Here is a 17,289-nt window from a genome sequence, read left to right as displayed (position 1 = left end):
TCTGAGGAGGCCTGTAATGCACAGTGCTCTGGACGGTGGTCTGAGGAGGCCTGTAATGCAGTGTTCTGGACAGTGGTCTGAGAAGGCCGGTAATGCAGTGTTTTGGACAGTGGTCTGAGGAGGCCTGTAATGCAGTGTTCTGGACAGTCGTCTGAGAAGGCCGGTAATGTAGTGTTCTGGACAGTGGTCTGAGAAGGCCGGTAATGCAGTGCTTTGGACAGTGGTCTGAGGAGGCCTGTAATGCAGTGTTCTGGACAGTCGTCTGAGAAGACCGGTAATGCACACAGTGCTCTGAGGTTGCCTGTAATGCGCACAGTCCTCTGGATGGTCAGGAGGCCTGTAAATGCTTCACATTGCTCTGGATGTTTGGGAGGCCTGTAAATGCTTCACATTGCTCTGGATGTTTGGGAGGCCTGTAAATGCTGCACAATGCTGTGGATGGCTCGAAGGGAACTGGAAGTTTAGATGGGTAAACGTCCCTCCCTCACAATTGTTTGGTTTTCGCTCGTTGACGAAAATGGGAATTCATTTTTGTCATAGTTTGTCAATTGACGTAAATATTGGGTCATTTTCATTCAGTTTTCATCTCTGGAAACAAGCAGCTGACAAAAATCTTTTAGTCAATGAAGTCCACATACCAATCCCAGTGTGACCAGGTGGCTCCAAGGGAAAACTGCACCCATTTTTTGAACAGTGAAAAGAGAAGAGAATCGAGAAAACATGTTTCCAAAGCAAAAAATCACACTGCATGGTTCTACTGGTCCTATAGAGATATCCTTAGAATCAATAGCAATTTTGCAGTCATCCTGGTACTTTAAATTCAGATTTTTTTTTCTCTTGCTCGATATTTTTATCAGATTAGTATAAGACATGGTTCTCAGGATACGGAAAATTCAGATTTTTTTTTTTTTTTAATAGGATTCTTTTTTTTTTTTTCTCTGACACATGCCAATGAGTGTAACCTGCCACAGACTGATGTTGGTTTGTATACAAGGAGGTCCTGTGGTTCTGGGAGCGCCATCTGCTGGGGTTTTTAGAAGGAACAACACACTAAATATTGATAAACTAGAACAAGAAAACAAATCTACTCCAACACAAAAAATGGCAAAATGCCAGAAGCATTTCTTATATACATATTGGGAGAGATTTACTAAAACTGGAGTGTGCAAAATCTGGTGCAGCTCTGCATAGAAATCAGCTTAAAGAAGTCCACCCTAACACTAAAATATCTACAGACATCCATGATCTAACACTAACCTACCTAGCCCTGTAAAGAAGAAATTAGTATACATTCTTTTTTTTTAAGCCAATCTGATCCAATCCCACGAGGCTTTACTGTGGAGGTGAGTGCAGAGGACACAGCCAACGGAAGCCCCATAGTAACTCTATGGGTGACATCACTCCCCATTCATTTCACAGCCGTTGTCGGTTGTCTCCTCTGCAGAGCTTCCGCCACTGGAGACCGGACTGGCTCGGCTTCAAAAAAGGTATGTATAACGATTTCTTCTTTTCAGGTTCATATAGGTTAGTGTTAGATCGTGGATGTCTGTAGATGTACAGATTTTTGTGTTAGGGTAGACTTCTACTTTAATTGGACAAGCTAAAGTTGGAAGCCGATTGGTTACTATGCCCAATTGCACCAGTTTCTGAGTGCTCCAGTTTTAGTAACCCATTAGGTTTCTGGTTTTTAATTGACAAGTACAAAAGAACATTTCTTCATGAATTGAGCCTATACGGTCACACTAAACATAACATTTTTAATAATTTAAACTAGGGTCTTCTCCTTGATGCACGTTGGCATGAAAAGGTTCCTTAAAGGGTAAGGTCACTTTTACAGAAAATCTGTAAGATGAACCTACACTGGACCCCCCCACCCCCATCCGTTCCAGCTGTACCAAAGTCCTGTGACCCCCCCCCCTTTTTTAAACACACCCCGTCCCACCAAGCTCGCGTGCAGAAGTGAACGCATACGTGAGTAGCGCCCGCATATGAAAACGGTGTTCACACCACACATGTGAGGTATCAACGCGATCGGTAGAGCAAGAGCAATAATTCTAGCCCTAGACCTCCACTAACTCAAAACATGCAACCTGCAATGGAGATTTTTAAGGGTAAAAGTTTGTCGCCATTCCACAAACGGGCGCAATTTTGAAGAGTCACTTGTTGGGTATCAATTTACTCAGCGTAACATTATCTTTCACAATATTAAAAAAAAAAATAGGCTAACTTTACTGTGGTCTTATTTTTTTTTAATTCAAAAAAGTGTATTTTTTCCAAAGAAAAGTGCGCTTGTAAGACCGCTGCGCAAATACGGTGTGACAAAGTATTGCAACGACCGCCATTTTATTCTCTAGGGTGTTAGAAAAAAAGAACAAAAAAAAAAAAAAAAAACAACGTATGGGGGTTCTAAGTAATTTTCTAGCAAAAAAACTGTTTTTAACTTGTAAACAACAAATCTCAAAAAGAAGCTAGGTCCTTAAGTGGTTAACCACTTGACGACCGCCTCACGCCGATTTACGTCGGCAAGGTGGCATGGACAGGCAAAATCACGTACATATACGTGATTTGCCTTCCGCGGGTGGGGTGTCCGATTGGTCCCCCCCCCTGGTGCCCGAGGCGGTCGCCATTTCTTCCCGGGCGATGAGAGGTGAGGGGGAGGCCATCCATTGTTGGCCACCCCCTCCCGATCGCTCCCGGCGAATGAGAATGCTTCCTTTCCCTCTGTAATGTAAACAGAGGGAAAGGAAGTGATGTCATCCCTCCTCGAGTCGGTCTTTTTGATCCGGCGCCGAGGAGAGAAGACATCAAGTAAGTCTGCACAACACTACACTAACAGTAGAACACGCCAGGCACACTTGTCACCCCCCATCACCCCCCGATCACCCCCCGATCACCCCGGTCACTCTGACACCAATAGCATTTTTTTTTTTTTTTTGCATTGGTGTCAGTTAGTGTCAGTTACAAGTGTTAGGGCAGTTAGGTTAGCCCCCTTTAGGTCTAGGGTACCCCCCCTTTAGGTCCAGGGTACCCCCCTAACCCCCCCTAATAAAAGTTAACCCCTTGATTACCCCCCGTCACCAGTGTCGCTAAGCGATCGTTTTTCTGATCGCTGTATTAGTGACACAGGTGACGCTAGTTAGGGAGGTAAGTATATAGATTTGCTGTCAGTGTTTTATAGCGACAGGGACCCCCATATACTACCTGCTAAAGGTTTTAACCCCCTGATTGCCCCCTAGTTAACCCTTTCACCAGCGATCATCGTATAAGTGTTACGGGTGACGCTGGTTAGCTAGTTTGTTTTTTGTAGTTTATTACAGTTTATTATAGTTTTAGGGCACCCGCCGTTTATTACCCTATAAAGGTTTAACCCCCTAATTGCCTGGTGGTGATATAAATTACATTTTTAGGGTCAGATAAGGTCTGCGTCGCCCCAGGCAGCGTCAGGTTAGCGCCAGTACCGCTAAAACCCACGCACGCAGCATACACCTCCCTTAGTGCTATAGTATCTGAGCGGATCGATATCTGATCCGATCAGATCTATACTCCCCAGCAGTTTAGGGTTCCCTGAAACGCAGTGTTAGCGGGATCAGCCCAGATACCTGCTAGCACCTGCGTTTTGCTCCTCGGCCCAGCCCTGCCCAGCCCACCCAAGTGCAGTATCGATCGATCACTGACACTTACAAAACACTAAACACATAACTGCAGCGTTCGCAGAGTCAGGCCTGATCCCTGCGATCGCTAACAGTTTTTTGGTAGCGTTTTGATACAGTCGCTGACAGTCAGGAGCTTTTTTGCCTGTGAGTCTCACTAGTGTACCCCTAAATTTAGAGCCCAAAATGGCAAATCAAAGGTACACTAGTGAAGAGGCCTACAGGATTCTGAGTATGACAGATAGTGAAGAGGAAGTCACTCATCTGTCAAGTTCAGGCTCAGAATACGATCCTGTAGAGGACAGCGGCTCCATGACAGATAGCTCTGACGACAGAGTTGTGGTCCCTGCTAAGGTCAGGCGTACCAGACCCCGAACTTCTTCTGTCCTTGAAGTGCAAGAACCGCAGGGCTCTCGTATGGAGCAGAGAAGTACTAGCGCCGCTATTCCTTCTGGTGAACTGGCAAGCACCAGCGGCCTAGTACACCCTGGTCGTACATCCAGCACTGCAGTATCATGTGGTGACGTGGCGAGTCCCATAAGTGCAGTTCAAGCTGGCGAGGTGGCAAGCACTAGTAGGGTCCCGCTGCCAACAAGAAGACAAAGACAGGCCCGTCGTGCCCATAGTGCCCTTCCTGCTGCATTGGCCAATCCGAATTGGGTACCCACCACTTCTGCAGCACCCGTACTTCCCCCTTTCACTGGCCAACCCGGAATTCAGGTGGAAACAGTTGACTTTACGCCACTGGATTTTTATTCACTGTTTTTCACCGAAGATCTCTATAGATCTATTGTGGACCAAAGCAATTTATACGCTGGTCAACACATCGCCGCTAATCCCCAGTCCTCCCTTGCCAGAGATTGGAGACCAATTACGGTCTCCGAATTTAAGACCTTTCTGGGCCTTTCCCTCCTCATGGGGTTGAATAAAAAGAGTAAGTTGCGGTCATATTGGTCCACTGACCCAATTTACCATTCACCCTTGTTCTCTGCCTCCATGGCCAGGGCACGATACGAGCAGATTTTGCAGTTCATGCACTTCAACGACAATGAACTCTGTCGTCCTCGTGGAGACCCTGAATACGATCGGCTCTACAAAATTCGGCCCCTCGTAAACCACTTCAACCAACGTTTTGCAGACTTGTTTACCCCCCATCAAGTTGTCTGCATTGATGAGTCCCTGATTAAATTTTCTGGCCGCTTGTCATTCAAACAGTACCTTCCCAGCAAGCGTGCCAGATACGGGGTCAAGATGTATAAGCTCTGTGACAGGGCCACAGGCTATACATGTAGATTTATGGTTTACGAGGGCAAAGATAGTCACGTAGAGCCGACAAACTGCCCTGACTACATAGGAAGCGCTGGCAAGATAGTGTGGGACTTGGTGTCACCCTTATTCGGAAAGGGGTACCACTTGTACGTGGACAATTATTATACGAGCGTGCCACTTTTTAGTCACTTGTTTGATCAGCAGATTGGAGCATGTGGCACCGTGCGACCTAATCGCCGGGGCTTTCCTCAGCGGCTTGTAGATTCCCGTCTTAGGCTGGGGGAGAGAGCCTGCTTGAAGTATAATAATTTGCTCGCTATGAAGTGGAGGGATAAGAAGAATGTTTTCGTTCTCACCTCCCTTCATGCAGACACGACGACCCAAATTCCTACGGCGACTGGTGTTGTGGAGAAACCCCTCTGTGTCCACGAATACAACCTTAATATGGGAGGGGTGGACCTCAACGACCAGTTGTTGGCGCCGTACCTAGTTGCCCGTAAGGCCAGACGCTGGTACAAAAAAGTGTCTGTTTATTTATTTCAATTGGCTTTGCTGAACGCTCATGTGCTATACAGAGCTTCAGGACAGACTGGATCCTTCCTTAAATTCCAGGAAGAGATCGTCAGAGCCCTTCTGTTTCCAGATGGTGCTCCACCTCACCTTCCCCAACCAAATGCAGTAAGTCGGCTGCATGAGAGGCATTTTCTTTATGCCATCCCGAGTACCCCTACCCAACGAGCCCCCCAAAAAAGATGTCGTGTCTGTAGCAAGCGCGGATTTAGGCGTGACACCCGGTGTTATTGTCCCTCCTGTCCTGGCAATCCTGGTCTTTGCATGGGTGAATGCTTTGAACGCTACCATACACTAGTTGAGTATTAGCGTAGGGTTCAGCACTGCACAGACTAGGCACACTAACACAGGGTCTCCCAAGATGCCATTGCATTTTGAGAGACCCAAACCTGGAACGAGTTACAAAAGTTAAAAGTTACTAAAAAAAAGTGTAAAAAAAAAAATTAAAAAAAAATTAAAAAAAATAAAAACACAAAAAAAAATATAAAATAAAAAAACCAAAATAGTTGTTGCTGTTTTATTGTTCTCTCTCTCTCTCTTCTCTCTCTATTGTTCTGCTCTTTTTTACTCTATTCTATTCTGCAATGTTTTATTGTTATTATGTTTTACCATGTTTGCTTTTCAGATTTTTTATACTTTACCGTTTACTGTGTTTTGTTGGTAACCATTTTATTGTTTTCAGGTACGCCATTCAGTTGCAGCGCGGATTTATCTTGACAGCAACAGCGTTTGCTCCCACGATATATAAAGCCGTGACTCCAGCGCTGTCGGAGGTGATTTCACCACCACAGTTACATACTTCAGCATATATGCCGAAGCGTGGGGGCAGCAGTGGGTGGAGGAGCAATTTGCTCCTGCCTTTTGCGGGAGGATGCCCCCATGCTTCGGCATATATATATTTTAGGCACAGGTTGCGTTAAATGTTTTATTTTTTACTATTTTTTTTTTTTTGTATTTGCTTTGCAGGTATAGTAAGTCTTACTGTTATACCGTAATGTTACTTTGTTTTATTGTTAACCATCATTTGCTTAGCAGGTACGCCATTCAGTTGCAGCGCGGATTTATTTATCTTGACAGCAACAGCGTTTGCTCCCACGATATATAAAGCCGTGACTCCAGCGCTGTCGGAGGTGATTACACCACCACAGTTACATACTTCAGCATATATGCCAAAGCGTGGGGGCAGCAGAGGGTGGAGGAGCAATTTGCTCCTGCCTTTTGCGGGAGGATGCCCCCATGCTTCGGCATATATATACGGTGCATGTATGCCCATCATTAGAAGTGGGTGGATGAAGGGAGGTATTCTAATGGTGGGCATACCCACCGATCAATATCTTTTTTTCGTTCAGCCCACAGGCTGCATGAAAAAAAAGTTTACAATATATGCCCAACAAGGACCAGCAATGTACTGGTATGTTGCTGGACTTTGAGTGGTTATACCAGAATGATGCCTGCAGGTTTAGGTATCATCTTGGTATCATTCTTTTCAGCCAGCGGGCGGCTTTCATGTAAAAGCAATCCTAGCGGCTAATTAGCCTCTAGACTGCTTTTGCAAGCAGTGGGAGGGAAAGCCCCCCCCCCACCGTCTTCCATGTTTTTCTCTGGCTTTCCTGTCCCAACAGGGAACCTGAAAATGCAGCCGGTGATTCAGCCAGCTGACCATAGAGCTGATCAGAGACCAGAGTGACTCCAAACATCTCTATGGCCTAAGAAACCGGAAGCTACGAGCATTTTATGACTTAGATTTCGCCGGATGTAAACAGCGCCATTGGGAAATTGGGAAAGCATTTTATCACACCGATCTTGGTGTGGTCAGATGCTTTGGGGGCAGAGGAGAGATCTAGGGTCTAATAGACCCCAATTTTTTCAAAAAAGAGTACCTGTCACTACCTATTGCTATCATAGGGGATATTTACATTCCCTGAGATAACAATAAAAATGATTAAAAAAAAAAAAAAAAAAATGAAAGGAACAGTTTAAAAATAAGATAAAAAAGCAAAAAAATAATAAAGAAAAAAAAAAAAAAAAAAAAAAGCACCCCTGTCCCCCCCCTGCTCTCGCGCAAAGGCGAACGCAAGCGTCGGTCTGGCGTCAAATGTAAACAGCAATTGCACCATGCATGTGAGGTATCACCGCAAAGGACAGAACGAGGGCAGTAATTTTAGCAGTAGACCTCCTCTGTAAATCTAAAGTGGTAACCTGTAAAGGCTTTTAAAGGCTTTTAAAAATGTACTTATTTTGTCGCCGCTGCGCGTTTGTGCGCAATTTTAAAGCATGTCATGTTTGGTATCCATGTACTCGGCCTAAGATCATCTTTTTTATTTCATCAAACATTTGGGCAATATAGTGTGTTTTAGTGCATTAAAATTTAAAAAAGTGTGTTTTTTCCCCAAAAAATGCGTTTGAAAAATCGCTGCGCAAATACTGTGTGAAAAAAAAATATGAAACACCCACCATTTCAATCTGTAGGGCATTTGCTTTAAAAAAAATATATAATGTTTGGGGGTTCAAAGTAATTTTCTTGCAAAAAAAAATTATTTTTTCATGTAATCAAAAAGTGTCAGAAAGGGCTTTGTCTTCAAGTGGTTAGAAGAGTGGGTGATGTGTGACATAAGCTTCTAAATGTTGTGTATAAAATGCCAGGACAGTTCAAACCCCCCCAAATGACCCCATTTTGGAAAGTAGACACCCCAAGCTATTTGCTGAGAGGCATGTCGAGTCCATGGAATATTTTATATTGTGACACAAGTTGCGGGAAAGAGACAAATCTTTTTTTTTTTTTTTTTTGCACAAAGTTGTCACTAAATGATATATTGCTCAAACATGCCATGGGAATATGTGAAATTACACCCCAAAATACATTCTGTTGCTTCTCCTGAGTACGGGGATACCACATGTGTGAGACTTTTTGGGAGCCTAGCCGCGTACGGGACCCCGAAAACCAAGCACCGCCTTCAGGCTTTCTAAGGGCGTAAATTTTTGATTTCACTCTTCACTGCCTATCACAGTTTCGGAGGCCATGGAATGCCCAGATGGCACAACCCCCCCCCAAATGACCCCATTTTGGAAAATAGGGCCTTCAAAACTGTGATAGGTAGTGAGGAGTGGAATCACAACTTAACGCCCTTAGAAATCCTGAAGCCGGTGCTTGGTTTTCGGGGCCCCGTATGCGGCTAGGCTCCCAAAAAGTCCCACACATGTGGTATCCCCATACTCAGGAGAAGCAGCTAAATGTATTTTGGGGTGCAATTCCACATATGCCCATGGCATGTTTGAGCAATATATCATTTAGTGACAACTTTGTGCAAAAAAAAAAAAAAAAAATTGTCACTTTCCCGCAACTTGTGTCAAAATATAAAATATTCCATGGACTCAACATGCCTCTCAGCAAATAGCTTGGGGTGTCTACTTTCCAAAATGGGGTCATTTGGGGGGGGTTTTGTGCCATCTTGGCTTTTTATGGCCTTCAAAACTGTGATAGGCAGTGAGGAGTGAAATCACAACTTTACGCCCTTAGAAATCCTGAAGGCGGTGCTTGGTTTTCGGGGCCCCGTATGCGTCTAGGCTCCCAAAAAGTCCCACACATGTGGTATCCCTGTACTCAGGAGAAGCAGCTGAATGTATTTTGGGGTGCAATTCCACATATGCCCATGGCCTGTGTGAGAAATATATCATTTAGTGACAACTTTGTGCAAAAAAAAAAAAAATTGTCACTTTCCCGCAACTTGTGTCAAAAAATAAAATATTCCATGGACTCAACATGCCTCTCAGCAAATAGCTTGGGGTGTCTACTTTCCAAAATGGGGTCATTTGGGGGGGTTTGTGCCATCTTGGCATTTTATGGGCTTCAAAACTGTGATAGGTAGTGAGGAGTGAAATCAAAAATTTATGCCCTTAGAAATCCTGAAGGCGGTGCTTGGTTTTCGGGGCCCCGTACGCGGCTAGGCTCCCAAAAAGTCCCACACATGTGGTATCCCCATACTCAGGAGAAGCAGCTAAATGTATTTTGGGGTGCAATTCCACATATGCCCATGGCCTGTGTGAGCAATATATCATTTAGTGACAACTTTTTGTAAATATTTTTTTTTTTTTGTCATTATTCAATCACTTGGGACAAAAAAAATAAATATTCAATGGGTTCAACATGCCTCTCAGCAATTTCCTTGGGGTGTCTACTTTCCAAAATGGGGTCATTTGGGGGGGTTTTGTACTGCCCTGCCATTTTAGCACCTCAAGAAATGACATAGGCAGTCATAAACTAAAAGCTATGTAAATTCCAGAAAATGTACCCTAGTTTGTAGACGCTATAACTTTTGCGCAAACCAATAAATATACGCTTATTGACATTTTTTTTACCAAAGACATGTGGCCGAATACATTTTGGCCTAAATGTATGACTAAAATTGAGTTTATTGGATTTTTTTTATAACAAAAACAAAAAGTAGAAAATGTCATTTTTTTTCAAAATTTTCGGTCTTTTTCCGTTTATAGCGCAAAAAATAAAAACCGCAGAGGTGATCAAATGCCATCAAAAGAAAGCTCTATTTGTGGGAAGAAAAGGACGCAAATTTCGTTTGGGTACAGCATTGCATGACCGCGCAATTAAACGTTAAAGCGACGCAGTGCCAAATTGGAAAAAGACATCTGGTCCTTAGGCAGCATAATGGTCCGGGGCTCAAGTGGTTAAGAAAGTTGAGTTTCAATATTTGGAATGTCTATAATTATGCACCCTTTAGTCAAGGTGTCAGTTTAATTTTTTTTTCTGAAGAGTGAAAACCGTACACCCTGCGCAGCTGTCCAGCCTCCAGGGATCCTGAGTGGTCAGTGCCCGCACAGCTGGTCCAGCCTCCAGGGATCCTGAGTGGTCAGTGCCCGCACAGCTGGTCCAGCCTCCAGGGATCCCGAGCGGTCAGTGCCCGTACAGCTGGTCCAGCCTCCAGGGATCCCGAGCGGTCAGTGCCCGCACAGCTGGTCCAGCCTCCAGGGATCCCGAGCGGTCAGTGCCCGCACAGCTGGTCCAGCCTCCAGGGATCCCGAGCGGTCAGTGCCCGCACAGCTGGTCCAGCCTCCAGGGATCCCGAGCGGTCAGTGCCCGCACAGTTGGTCCAGCCTCCAGGGATCCCGAGCGGTCAGTGCCCGCACAGTTGGTCCAGCCTCCAGGGATCCCGAGCGGTCAGTGCCCGCACAGCTGGTCCAGCCTCCAGGGATCCCGAGCGGTCAGTGCCCGCACAGCTGGTCCAGCCTCCAGGGATCCCGAGCGGTCAGTGCCCGCACAGCTGGTCCAGCCTCCAGGGATCCCGAGCGGTCAGTGCCCGCACAGCTGGTCCAGCCTCCAGGGATCCCGAGCGGTCAGTGCCCGCACAGCTGGTCCAGCCTCCAGGGATCCCGAGCGGTCAGTGCCCGCACAGCTGGTCCAGCCTCCAGGGATCCCGAGCGGTCAGTGCCCGCACAGCTGGTCCAGCCTCCAGGGATCCCGAGCGGTCAGTGCCCGCACAGCTGGTCCAGCCTCCAGGGATCCCGAGCGGTCAGTGCCCGCACAGTTGGTCCAGCCTCCAGGGATCCCGAGCGGTCAGTGCCCGCACAGTTGGTCCAGCCTCCAGGGATCCTGAGCGGTCAGTGCCCGCACAGTTGGTCCAGCCTCCAGGGATCCTGAGCGGTCAGTGCCCGCACAGTTGGTCCAGCCTCCAGGGATCCTGAGCGGTCAGTGCCCGCACAGTTGGTCCAGCCTCCAGGGATCCTGAGCGGTCAGTGCCCGCACAGTTGGTCCAGCCTCCAGGGATCCTGGGCGGTCAGTGCCCGCACAGTTGGTCCAGCCTCCAGGGATCCTGAGCGGTCAGTGCCCGCACAGCTGGTCCAGCAGTCCAAGGATGGGAAATCCCTGCTCTTCTCCCTCTTTCTCCGTGCAGCACTTCCAGGATGGACCAGACCAATGTACTATGCAGGCCCTGGCCAATCAGAATTGCTCTAATCTGTCCCAGAAGCGCTGCATAGAGAAGGAGGGAGAAGAACGGGGATTTCTAATCCCTGGATCAGCTGAGTGGGCAATGACAGCTCCTCACCCTCAGAGGTAAGTACAGCGGAGACCGGGTAGAGAGGGTGTACAATGTTAGTTCACCTTTTCATTTTCCCTGTAAAAGGTGAACACTTAAAGAAAAAAAAAAGAGAAAAAAAACACACATCATCCCTAGAAATGTCTCATCTATGGAGGACACTATCAGGGAAAATAAAGGAACAGATGCATGTAATCACTTGGGAAGAACATTAGACGGAGCATCTGTTAGACATGACAACGGCTTTGTTCTTCCTCACTAAATATTAATCAACAAACATGTTGCATCCTAGATGAATTCACCGGAGAGCCGTATTTCCTTTACGATGGCTCAGAAGAGCGCATTCCGCCAAGAATTCACAGCTTGTCAGCCCAAGTCACCGGTGACAAGTTCATCGCAGAGCAAAGCCAGGACAGATCACAAGGCGTGCCGCGCCTCCGATTTCACACAACGCCGCGATACACAAAGTCTGGAGTTCACTCTCACATCCAACACATGGCTTTATTTGATGAGGCAAAGAGCAATCACTCAAAGTCCATTGAAATGGCTTCTAACTGAAACCAATACCAGCCCAGCATGACAGACACTCACCGGCCACTATTAGGTACACCTTGCTAGTACCGGGTTGGACCCCCTTTTGCCTTTCATTCTTGGTGGCACAGATACAAGGTGTTGGAAACATTCCCCAGATTTTTCTCCATAATGACATGATAGCATCATGCAGTTGCTGTAGATTTGTCGGCTGCACATCTCCCATTCCACCACATCCCAGAGGCGCTCTATTGGATTGAGACGTGGTGAGTGTGGAGGCTATTGGAGTACAGGGACCTCATTGTCCAGTGGTGAGATGATTGGAGCTTTGTGACATGGTGCATTATCCTGCTGGAAGGAGCCATCAGAAGATGGGGACACTGTAGTCATAAAGGGATGGACATGGTCAGCAACAATAATCAGGGAGGCCGTGGTGATAAAACGATGCTCAATTGGTACTAAGGGGCCCAAAGTGTGCCAAGAAAATATCCCCCACACCATTACACCCCCACCACCAGCCTGAACCAGGGATACAAGGCAAGATGGATCCATGCTTTCATGTTTACACCAAATTCTGACCCGACCATCTGAATGTCACATCTGAAATTGAGAATCAGACCAGGCAATGTTTTTCCAATCTTCTATTGTCCAATTTTGGTGAGCCTGTGCGAATTGTAGCCTCAGTTTCCTGTTCTAAGCTCACAGGAGTGGCACCCGGTGTGGTTTTCTGTTGCTGTAGCCCATCTGCTTCATGGTTAGAGGTGTTGTGTGTTCAGAGAAGGTATTCTGCATACCTTGGGTGCAACGAGCGGTTATTTGAGTTACTGTTGGCCTTCTATCATCTCAAACCTGTCTGTCAATTCTCCTCTGACCTCAACAAGGCATTTTCCTCCACACAACTGCCACTCACTGGATATTTTCTCTTTTTTCCACCATTCTCTGTAAACCCGAGAGATGGTTGTGTGTGAAAATCCCAGTAGATCAGCAGTTTTTGAAATACTCAGACCAGCCCGTCTGGCACCAACAGCTATGCCACATTCAAAGTCACGCAACTCCCCTTTCTTCCCCATTCGGATGCTCGTTTTGAACTTCAGCAAGTCATTTTCACCACATCTAGATGCCTAAATGCATTGTGTTGCTGCCATGCGATTGGCTGATTAGCAATTTGTGTTACCAAGCAATTGAACAGGTGTACCTAATAAAGTGGCTGGTGAGTGTATAGGACGGCATCCCTGGAACAAAGACGGCTCCGATTGTGTATGGGTGAATTTTCTCATGACAGTTCACAACCAAAATCTACAAAAATGGGACTTTAAATATGCCTCAAGTAGCAACCACAAAATCAGTTTGAATTAAGATAAATTCAAGCTGAAAAAGAAGATGAATCAATCACAAAAAATGCAAGTTACAATAACAAATCTTATGCCCACTGAGAAAGGGGATTAAAATAAAAAAAAAATATATAATAAAAAGTGTATATTTCAAATCAAAAAAGAAAAAAAAAAAATGCACTCCCATACAAATCATTGGCAATTCAAAACCCATTCAAAGCAGGCCAAATGGAGGTTAGAAGTAGGAAAACTGCAGGTCAAATGCACCTGTCAATGCATTCAGAGTGTCTCAAACTGAGGCCATCAACAAACCCAAATGAATGGACAACTGCAATCAAGCATTTGCCATACCTGGCAATGAGTCTTTCACATCACTTTTTGATGAATTTCAGCCCACTCTTTGCAGATTTGTTTTTAAAAAAAAAAAAATTATATATATATATATATCTATATATATATCTATATATATATATACACATATACAAAGATATATATATAGATATATATATATATATATATATATATATATATATATCTATATATCTATATATCTATATATATATATACATACATATACTCGCGCTAATGGTGTGACAAAAATAAATCAGTGAAATTAAAAAATTGCAGCTGCCATACACAACTTGCTAATCACTTGAAAAACATGAAAAATATAAACATAGCGCTCGCAAACACAATAAATAAAATGTGAAATAAAACAACACAAAGTCCAAAACAAATGACTCAAGGTGCTCCAATCCAAAGTGAAGGGAAGAAAGGTGCTTCAGAAGATTCAGGTGCACAACACCCCCTTACTGTATGTATCCCCACTCACCAGATCTACACGACCCCCAGCTTTTCAGTCTGGTGGGTCACTTAAAGCTTGGTATGGATGTCTTTGAGATGGTATATTGGAAGTCAGGTCTTTAGATCCAGTGTTCCTTGGTGAAGAGTTTCAGCCAAACACGTACCCAGAAGTAAAAAAAATGGAACTAATAGTGAAGTACCATCAAAAAGGGGTTTATTTAAACAAAGGATGGGTACTTACAAAAAAATAGGATTAAAACAAGCATCAAGCATGGAGCAGATCATTTAAAACCTGTTTAAATAAACCCCTTTTTGATGGTACTTCACTATCATTTTTTTACTTCTGGGTACGTGTTTGTCTGGCTGAAACTCTTCACCAAGGAACCCTGGATCTGATGAACTGACTTTGGAGGGTTTGCTTTCATGAATGAATGGCCCGTTTAAGGCCATGCCACAGCATCTCAAATCGTATTTAGATCTCGACTTTGACTAGTATGCTTCAAAACCTTAATTTCTTTTTATTTTGCCAGAGGTCGACTAGCTGGTGTGTTTCAGATCATTGTCCTGCTGCAAAACCAAAGTGTGCTTGAGCTGGAGGTTAGGAACTGATGGCCGGACATTTTTCTTCAGGATTTTCTGGTAGAACGCAGAATTCATGGTTCCATCAATTATGGTAAGTTGTCCAAGCCCCAAAGCTGCAAAGCAGCCCCAGACCATCACACTACCACCACCATGTGTGACTGTTGGTATGATGTTTTTTTATAAAATGCTGAGTTAGGTTTATGCCAGATGCAACAGGATGCAAAAACTTTTGTCTCAGTCACAATATATTTGCCTTACAGTCTTGGGGATAATCCAGATGTTTTTTGGCAAATGTGGGATGAACCTGAGTTCTTTTTGGTCAGCAGTGACTTATCTTGGAACTCTCCCCTATGGAAGCCATTTTTGCTTAGGTCACTTTAACTGAGGTAAGAGAGGCCTGCAGTTCTGGGTTCTTTTATGACCTTCTGGATGAGTCCTCGTCATGTTCTTGGAGTAATTTTGGTAGGCCAACCACTCCTGGGAAGGTTTACCACCATTCTACATTTTCTCCCTTGTGGATAATGGCTCTCACCATGGATCGCTGGCCACTCCCTTAGGCCACTTTAACTGAGGTAAGCGAGGCCTGCGGTTCTGGGTTCTTTTATGACCTCCTGGATGAGTCCTCGTCATGTTTTTGGAGTAATTTTGGTAGGCCAACCACTCCTGGGAAGGTTTACCACCATTTTACATTTTCTCCCTTGTGGATAATGGCTCTCACCATGGATCGCTGGAGTCCCAAAGCCTTAGAAATGGCTTTGTAACCCTTTCCAGATTGATACAGGTCAATGACATTGTTCCTCACCTGTTCTTGAATTTCTTTAGATCACCGAACTCCAAACTGCGGCCCTCCAGCTGTTGTGGAACTACACATTCACAGACATGACTAGGCATGATGGGAATTGCAGTTCCTGAACAACTGCCATAGTTTGGGGACCCCTGCTTTAGATCATGGCATGATGTGTTGCTCTTTGAGAACTTTTGGCGTGCTTCACTTTGTCAGACATCTATTTAGGCGATTTCTTGATTCAACAGGTCTGGCAGTAATCAGGCCAGGGTGTAGCAAGTGAAATTTAACGCCGCAATTATTTTTTCACATAGTGCCAGGCATGATTGGATAGTACTATATAATGAAATCATAATTTAAAAACTGCATTTTGTATTTACTCTGGTTATTTTGGTGCAATAGTAAAATCTTTTTGATGCTGCGAATCATTTAAGTGTGACAAATAAGCAAAAAAAAAAAAAAAAAAAAAAAGCAGGAAGGGAGCTTTTTTTTCATAGCACTATGTAAAAAAAACCTTGAAAAAAAAAAAAAAAAAAAAAACACAAATTGCCAAACAGACCATAGAAGAGTATGGGGCAAATTGTTGTCAGAGCAGATTGTTTTCATTATTTCTTCATCTCTAGTTACAGAATTTAGGGCATCGTCGTTCTCTGCGCTGCCTTGTTAGATCAGAGTAAAAAGTTATAGTTTCGGCGGGTGAATTTCTGCAAGGTTCAATGATTTTATTACTGGAACATCATACCTGCCAGATAAAGCTGTTCTGCCTTCACTTCTGACTCATTTTTGCAGATGCCGAAGCGTGAAACCACAGAACAGTTTGTAATGACTCTCGGGGTCTCCAGCGTTGCAGTCTGAGGTCCCAGCGCTGCTCACCTGCTGCAGTTATTCTTCACTGCGCACGTTTATGAAAACGATACATAGACCCCTAAAACGTGCAGGAACAGCCAAAGCGGGTAGGCTTTGTTTACTGGTGACATCCATTCAAATGTTAGCACCTGCTTATTATTTACCTGATTTCTTGATTATCCTCTGATGAGATCTCTATCTCTAGACTGTGAGCCAGGCCTCGTCCAACACCATTGCCTGACCTCACAAATGCTCTTCTGGAAGAATGGTCAAACATTCCCATAAACACACTCCTAAACCTTGTGGACGGCCTTCCCAGAAGAGTTAAAGCTGTTATCGCTGCAAAGGGTGGGCCAACTCAATATTGAACCCTACGGACTAAGACTGGGATGTCATTAAAGTTCATGTGCGTGTAAAGGCAGGCGTCACAATACTTTTGACAATATAGTGTATGATGGTGGTACCTCATCTATCTATACTGTCAGCAAATGAGGAGTGAGACGTAGATATGTTGGGATTTCATGACACAGGATTCACAGAGCATTACGGAATTTCCAAAGAAAAGGAACCTCAGAAGCTGTTTAGCTTCAGTCTCTCTCTTCTCTAGCTAAAACTTCCCACCAGTCACTGTACAAAGTGGGGGGGATTAGGGAGGCTGCCATCAGAATGGATTGGGGACATCGCCACAAACTGTGATTGAAGACACTTTGATCACAAACACAACTGTTGCTCAGGTTCATCACTGTGGATGACATTTTTCTTAGACCAAGGGGCCTCAGAACTATGGCTTGTGGGCCACATCTGTGCCACTACAAGATTTTACCCAGTCAGCAACAGCAACGTGTCCTGTATTTGCGACACGCATTTCCATG

At 44.8% G+C, this 17,289-nt stretch overlaps 1 protein-coding gene across 1 annotated transcript in view; it reads right to left on the bottom strand.

Annotated features, from left to right (window-relative positions):
• Window positions 1-17,289, bottom strand: part of R3HCC1L (R3H domain and coiled-coil containing 1 like) — a 114,322-nt gene that overhangs the window by 12,667 nt on the left and 84,366 nt on the right. The gene's annotated exons all lie outside the window — the stretch shown is intronic.

The sequence above is a fragment of the Aquarana catesbeiana genome, linkage group LG08 (genome assembly GCF_042186555.1).
Source record: "Aquarana catesbeiana isolate 2022-GZ linkage group LG08, ASM4218655v1, whole genome shotgun sequence".
NCBI classification, from domain to species: Eukaryota; Metazoa; Chordata; class Amphibia; order Anura; family Ranidae; genus Aquarana; species Aquarana catesbeiana.
Note: the sequence above shows the minus strand (reverse complement) of the source record. Positions and strands in the feature narration are given on the sequence as shown.